Here is a 7,274-nt window from a genome sequence, read left to right on the forward strand (position 1 = left end):
AGAATGAATATCACAGGTTCAAATGGTGTTGTTCTTCATGAAGGTTAGTGAGAAAATGAGATGTTTCTTCGTCATGGAGTAGTGGTGGTTGTGAGGGTGAGTAATAATGAGTGATGATGGTGGATTAGGGGTTTGTTGTGGTGAATTAGTGGTGGCAGTGCGGGTGAATAACTATGGTGATTGATGAGGGAAAAGATAAATTATGTGATGTGAGCTCTTCGAGGGTTTTGTTGTGTGTGTGTGAGAGAGAGAGCATATGGAGAAGAGAATGAGTGATGTGTGAAAACTGATGAGTGAGTAAGAGGTATTACGAGAAACATAAAATGATAGCGTTTTCCTTTACTATACGCGGGTAGGCCAAGGTACTCATATTCCAAACTTTGGTAATCGACCTGCCTTTTTAAACTCACCTCAACTCGCCTAAGTAACCCGGTTAACCCATTGGGCTGTTTGAACCCCCCAAATACCTTTTTTTTCTTCTGATTTCAACCGGGTTAGGTTGAGCCTTTGATTATGGTCCAGCCCTATTTGTATGTATGGTACAGGGAAACCAAATCCCTTTTCTTATTAGGATTATCATTTATGACCTTTACACATCATTAATTTGAAATATTCGATACAACACAAAAAGCACAGAAGAAAAAAAATTAAACTCATTACAGTATATAAATTTATATGATCAAAATAGACATTATTCTGATATGGAACAATAATTATTTTTGAAACTAAAAATGGATTGTGAAAAGGTGCATTGAACTTTCAGTATGACAACGCAAGGGTGGACCTGCAATGTCTACACTCTAATGCCAAAGTTAGTAAGGGAATCAAAGTGATATGAAAATGTGAATGGATTTGAATATGGGCGAATGTCGTGCTTTTCTATTTATATACTGGGAAATGGTTAAAACCGCATGCGAGGGAAACGACGATTATGCAATAGTCGTCCAACTTATATGGACGGCGGGTGATGCATTAGACGGTGGAGTTATCTACTTTAACTGAAAACGAATTCGAAGGAGTGCATGTTTCTCGCGTTCGGTTCCCTTATTATTTCCTTTAGGCTTTTCATCTTGGGCCTTGTGGGCGGCCTAAAATAGCTTCCCCTAACCCTTGTATATACTTTGCAAGAAAAGGGGTTTGTTGTGTACACTCATAGGTCAAGCATTGTCCAAAGTAAGTGAAAAGTCTTAATGAGACGTCACTATCAATGTTGTGAACATATATGCATTAAATGTTTTCCTTGCAATATATGGCGTTTCTTAAAGAGGTCTTAACACGTGTACCTAACTTGTCAGGAATGATTTCCTTTTTGTCCTATAACACTTAAGTGTTCTTGAAAAAATTTCGAGGGAATTTGGATTTTTGGTGGCGTATAACTTGTTTCCTAATGTAGGATATTATGTGGCTCCCCACGGTGGGAATACACATAAGAACCTTCTAACTTGCTACTTTCCTCTTTTCGGCACTTATGGGATTCATGAAATTTTTGTTCTTTTTCTCTGCATGTGGTTTTCCTTCTTGCTGTCAAACTTTCTACACAAGTATTCACTTCAAGTATATTTGCATCGCCTCTTTAGCATACATATTTTCACCTTTTCTCATTTTTAAGGTAATACTTGAGTTTCATCTTTTCTTTTTTATCGCTTCCCTTCGCTATGGTTTCAAGCATTATTGCTTTGTCTTAAACTAATTTTGACATGGGTGTACTTTGACATGAAGTGTTGGATTCAACTTTTAAATGGTGTTAAGTTCCATTTTTTACCATGTTCTTCTTTCTAATAGAATCCACTGCTATGGAGGTTGCATCAACCATGAGAAATGCCTACGTATTTTATTACCTAAACCTCCAATTTATCGATGAGAAGTGAGATAACACATGTTGAGAATTTCCTAACATGTATTAATTTAAAACATGTAAAAAGGAATGGAAAATTATGATTCAACACGCAAAGACCAAGCCAGAGAAAAACCATGAAAATCAAGGGTCACTAGGCCTGGACATAAGAGTTTGCCTCCATGTGACTTTTTTTCACTTCCATTGACTTTTATTTTTGTCACATAATGCTACACTATGCATTTGGGATCAACAAGCATCAAAACAAAAAGTTTTGAGGACTTAATGCATGACATTTGCAAAATCTGGCAGATGTGAACTAGTGTGTGTACCATGATAAATCACCAATTTTGATCTTGGGCCAAATAAAATTGGCTCGTTCATTTTGCATGAAACTTATGCCAATTAATCTTTGCCATTACCCTTAACAATTTTCAAAAAGAACCAGATCAAAAGGAGTTGTAATTGGAAATTGTATTGAGGTAAAATGGAGGTTATGGACATGTTTCTAGGCCTGACTAGGCACCTTGACCAACTTGGCCAATCCAAAATTTGAGTTCCTTGCTCAATGAATTAGGTGTTGAACTAGAAAAGAAGTTCCATAATATTTAATGCTCCTTAGTGGAAAACTCCCCCAACACATGGTATCATGAACCTTTGGTTCGAGAAAGGGACTGACTTACTTGTATCGAAAGTCAACGGCACCACAAGGGTGATTAGTAAGAAAAATTTCCTTGAAGAGTTTCAGTGGCGCCACAAAGGTGGTAAGTAAGAAACATATTGTGTGGTACAAGAGTTTGTGGAAGTAAGAAGAGTTTCCACTTGTGGGGGAGCATTATGGACTCACACTTGAGGGGGAGTGTTGAGAATGTAGCAAGTGTGAGTAGTATGGGTAATAATCCCACATTGATGAAAAATATGGAAACTTGAGCCTTTATATGTGAGAGAATCCACTCACATATCACCTTAAGGTTTTGGGTGAATATGTGGTGTGTCTCTTACAAAGGTGTTGCTCTAAAAAGAAGAAGTCTCATAATGTTCAATGTTCACTAGTGAAAAACTCCCCCAACACACATAATATATATATATATATATATATATATATATATATATATATATATATTCGTGCATCATTGCTCAACATTAAAACCAAGAACATACAAAGAATTTTCTCATCATCTTCAATCTTCTCCTATGCATACACACAACAGTTACACAAAATAATTTTTGTGGGTGCCATTTAGATTAGATTGATAAGGTCCAATTCCAAATTGGGTTGAGTATTCTTTGGGGATTTTATTGATAAAACCATATATGGGTTTTCCTCTAAGATCAAGGTTGATTTGGGGGTTTCCTACAAGATATCACAACGAGGATTCAGTCAAGTGAAGGTTTTGAAGAACAAATTTTTTGTCAAAGGAGTAGCTGTAACCGGAGGATCGACTTGAAAGTCTTAGGTCACTTGATCTTTTTCAAGGGGAGAGAATAAGTTAGGATCAATATCAAACATATGGTTTAGGAGTTTGGATTGCTATTTTTTCTCTTGTAAACAACTCTTGCAAAGTTAACTACATATCTCAATTCTATTTAGAATTGGGGATAGACGTACCCATAATGAGGACAATTGGAGAACTCTCTCTCTCTCTCTCTCTCTCTCTCTCTCTCTCTCTCTCTATATATATATATATATATATATATATATATATATATATATATATATATATATATATATATATATATATATATATATATATATATATATATATATATATATATATATATATATATATTGATAGTACACTTAGTCTGCAATTTGATAAAATGATAATTTTATTTGTGTTGAAGTAATTCAAACTGTTTTACAATCTAAATAATTGCAATTGGTTTTTCACATCTTCAACATAAAAGAAAATTTGTGAGATTGCCAAATCACCTTATAATTAGGTTTTGTCTATGATTCTCATCATGACAATCTTAATTTTTTTTAATTGTTAGTGTAGTTAATTTGTTAGTTTACTTTTTTGATATAAACATTCGACCAGTCACACTCGACATAACCTTCATTCTAATTAAAAATTCTTGTGCTCGCAACAACAAATATATTCACCTCAGTTTTGTATAAAATTAATACAATCTCTATGGATATGGATACATATTAAAATATACCCGTTCATTGTTGTTTTTGTTGTTACAATTACTGTAATATGTTTTTTTACGATAATACCTATTAAAATTGTTAAAAGTCTAGGAAACTTATGTAAAACTATGCCCTAAGAGACTCAAGCCCAATATATTAGGGATTGTGAAAACACATACAGGTCCAATTATGAAGTCTAAGCACAATGAATAACTGAAATCAACCCAAAGGGATGAAACAACGTGAGAACTATATCTTAGGTGTCAACTCAAAAAAACTTTTAACATCTATATTTAAGAGATTTAGAAGCGCCATGTCTACCGTTCTAGACGTCATGTAACGTATTAAAATTATTTGGTTTCATGGCATATTCTTATATGTAGTTATAGTTACAAAGCTATGTTTATCCTATAATGATCCTAATGATCGCTATAATGGAATTAACACTTACCAGAAACATATTCTAATCGAGTTTCACTATAATTAGAGTTCATATAGACTATTTGTATACACTATTTTATTCATGCAATATATATATGTTATACTAAGAAATCGACGATTTCAACTTGCATTGTTGATATGAGGGTATCTTTAATGTGTGGTATATAAATATCTCTATAAACACTCTATAAATTTTGAGATCTGCCATTATTCTGGTGAACTCTCGGAGTCCAACTCACCTAAACTTCTACTCAATAAAAAAGAATGTTGATTACACTTTCCAAGTTTTGACAAAATGTGCGTGAACAAAAACACATAGATCAAGGCACCACACTTTTAAATCAAATCCATTAGTATTACAGTTACATCACTTGTCCAAATGACCCTTGTTGTAACTTACTAAGACAAGCAAATTCTATAACCATTTGATAATGACGTTATTACAATTCCTTAATTTGGAATGTTTAAGACGACAAAACTATATGGTTTTATTCTTTACCGCCGATGTAGTAAAGAAATATCATAAACTCTTCCAATATGTTGTTAAGCTTAATTAATGGAGTTTTATATTTTAGGAATTTTTTCTTGGCTAAGAATAAACTCTTCACTATTAGAGCATTGAAGAAAAAAATAATGCATTGTGAGACTTTGCCAATTTGAGACTTTGCCAATTTGAGACTTTGCAAAATCTGGCCGATGTGAACTTGTGTGTGTACCATGATAAATCACCAACTTTGATCTTGGGCCAAATAAAATTGGCTCGTGCATTTTGCATGAAACTTATGCCAATTAATCTTTGCCATGCCCTTAACAATTTTCAAAAAGAACCAGATCAAAAGGAGTTGTAATTGGAAATTGTATTGAGGTAAAATGGAGGTCATGAACATGTTTCTAGGCCTGACTAGGCACCTTGACCAACTTGGTCAATCCAAAATTTGAGTTCCTTGCTCAATGAATTAGGTGTTGCTACAAAAAAGAAGTTCCATAATGTTTAATGCTCCTTAGTGGAAAAATCCCCCAACACATGGTATCATGAACCTTTGGTTCGAGAAAGGGACCGACTTACTTGTATCAAAAGTCAACGGCACCACAAGGGTGATTAGTAAGAAAAATTCCCTTGAAGAGTTTCAGTGGCGCCACAAAGGTGGTAAGTAAGAAACATCTCGTGCGGTACAAAAGTTTGTGGAAGTAAGAAGAGTTTCCACTTGTGGGGAAGCATTATGGACTCACACTTGAGGGGGAGTGTTGAGAATGTAGCAAGTGTGAGTAGTGTGGGTAATAGTCCCACATTGGTGAGAAATATGGAAACTTGAGCGTTTATATGTGAGAGAATCCACTCACCTATCACCTTAAGGTTTTGGGTGAATATGTGGTATGTCTCTTACAAATGCGTTGCTATAAAAAGAAGAAGTCTCGTAATGTTCAATGTTCACTAGTGAAAAACTCCCCCGTAACTGGAGGATCGACTTGAAATTTTATTTATGTTGAAACAATTCAAACTGTTTTACGATCTAAATAATTACAATTGGTTTTTCACATCTTAAAAGAAAATTTGTGAGATTGTCACATCACCTTATAACTAGGTTTTGTCTATGATTGTCATCATGACAATCTTAATTTTTTTAAATTGTTAGTGTAGTTAATTTGTTAGTTTACTTTTTTGATATAAACATTCAACCAATCACACTCGTCATAACCCTCATTCCAATTAAAAATTCTTGTGCTCGCAACAACAAATACTTTCACCTCAGTTTTATACAAAATTAATACAATCTCTATGGATATGGATACATATTAAAATATACTCGTTCATTGTTGTTTTTGTTGTTACAATTACTGCAACACGTTTTTTTTTACGATAATACCCATTAAAATAGTTAAAAGTCTAGAAAACTTGTGTAAAAGTATGGCCTAAGACACTCAAGTCCAATATATTAGGGATTGTCCATCCAGAAACACATACAGGTCCAATTATGAAGTCTAAGCACAATGAATGACTGAAATCAACCTAGAGGGATGAAACAACGTGAGAACTATATCTTAGGTGTCAACTCAAAAAACTTGTAACATCTACATTTAAGAGATTTAGAAGCGCCATGTCTACCGTTCTAGACGTCATGTAACGTATTAAAATTATATTGGTTTCATTGCATATTCTCATATGTAGTTATAGTTGCAAAGTTATGTTTATATTGTAATGATCCTAATGATCGCATATTCTCATATTCAAATTGAGTTTCACTATAATTAGAGTTCATCTCGACTATTTTTACAAGTTATTTTATTCATGCAATATATATTTGTTTAATGAGAAATCGTGGGTTCAACTCGCATTGTCGATATGAGGGTATCTTTAATGAGTGATATGTAAATATCTCCATAAACACTCTTTAAACTTTAAGGTATGTCATTATCCTAGTGAGCTCTCAGAGTCCAACTCAAATAAATTTCTACTTTAAAAAAAATATTGATTACACATTTCACTTTTGGACAAAATGTGCATGAACAAAAGCACATAGATCAACGCACCACACATTTAAATCAAATCCAGTAGTACTACAGTTACATCACTTGTCCAAATGACCCTTATTGTAACTTAAGACAAGCACACTATATAACCATTTGATAATGACGTTATTACAATACCTTTATTTAGGATGTTTAAGACCACAAAACTATATGGTTTTATTCATTACCGCCGACGTAGCAAAGAAATATCAGAAACTTTTCCAATATGTTATTAAGCTTAATTAATGGAGTTTTATATTTTAGTAAATTTTTCTTGGCTAGGAATAAACTATTCACTATTAGAGCATTGAAGAAGAAAAAATAATGCATTGTGAGACTTTCCCAATTTGGGAC

This window comes from Lathyrus oleraceus, chromosome 1 (assembly GCF_024323335.1).
Source record: "Lathyrus oleraceus cultivar Zhongwan6 chromosome 1, CAAS_Psat_ZW6_1.0, whole genome shotgun sequence".
Lineage (NCBI taxonomy): Eukaryota > Viridiplantae > Streptophyta > Magnoliopsida > Fabales > Fabaceae > Lathyrus > Lathyrus oleraceus.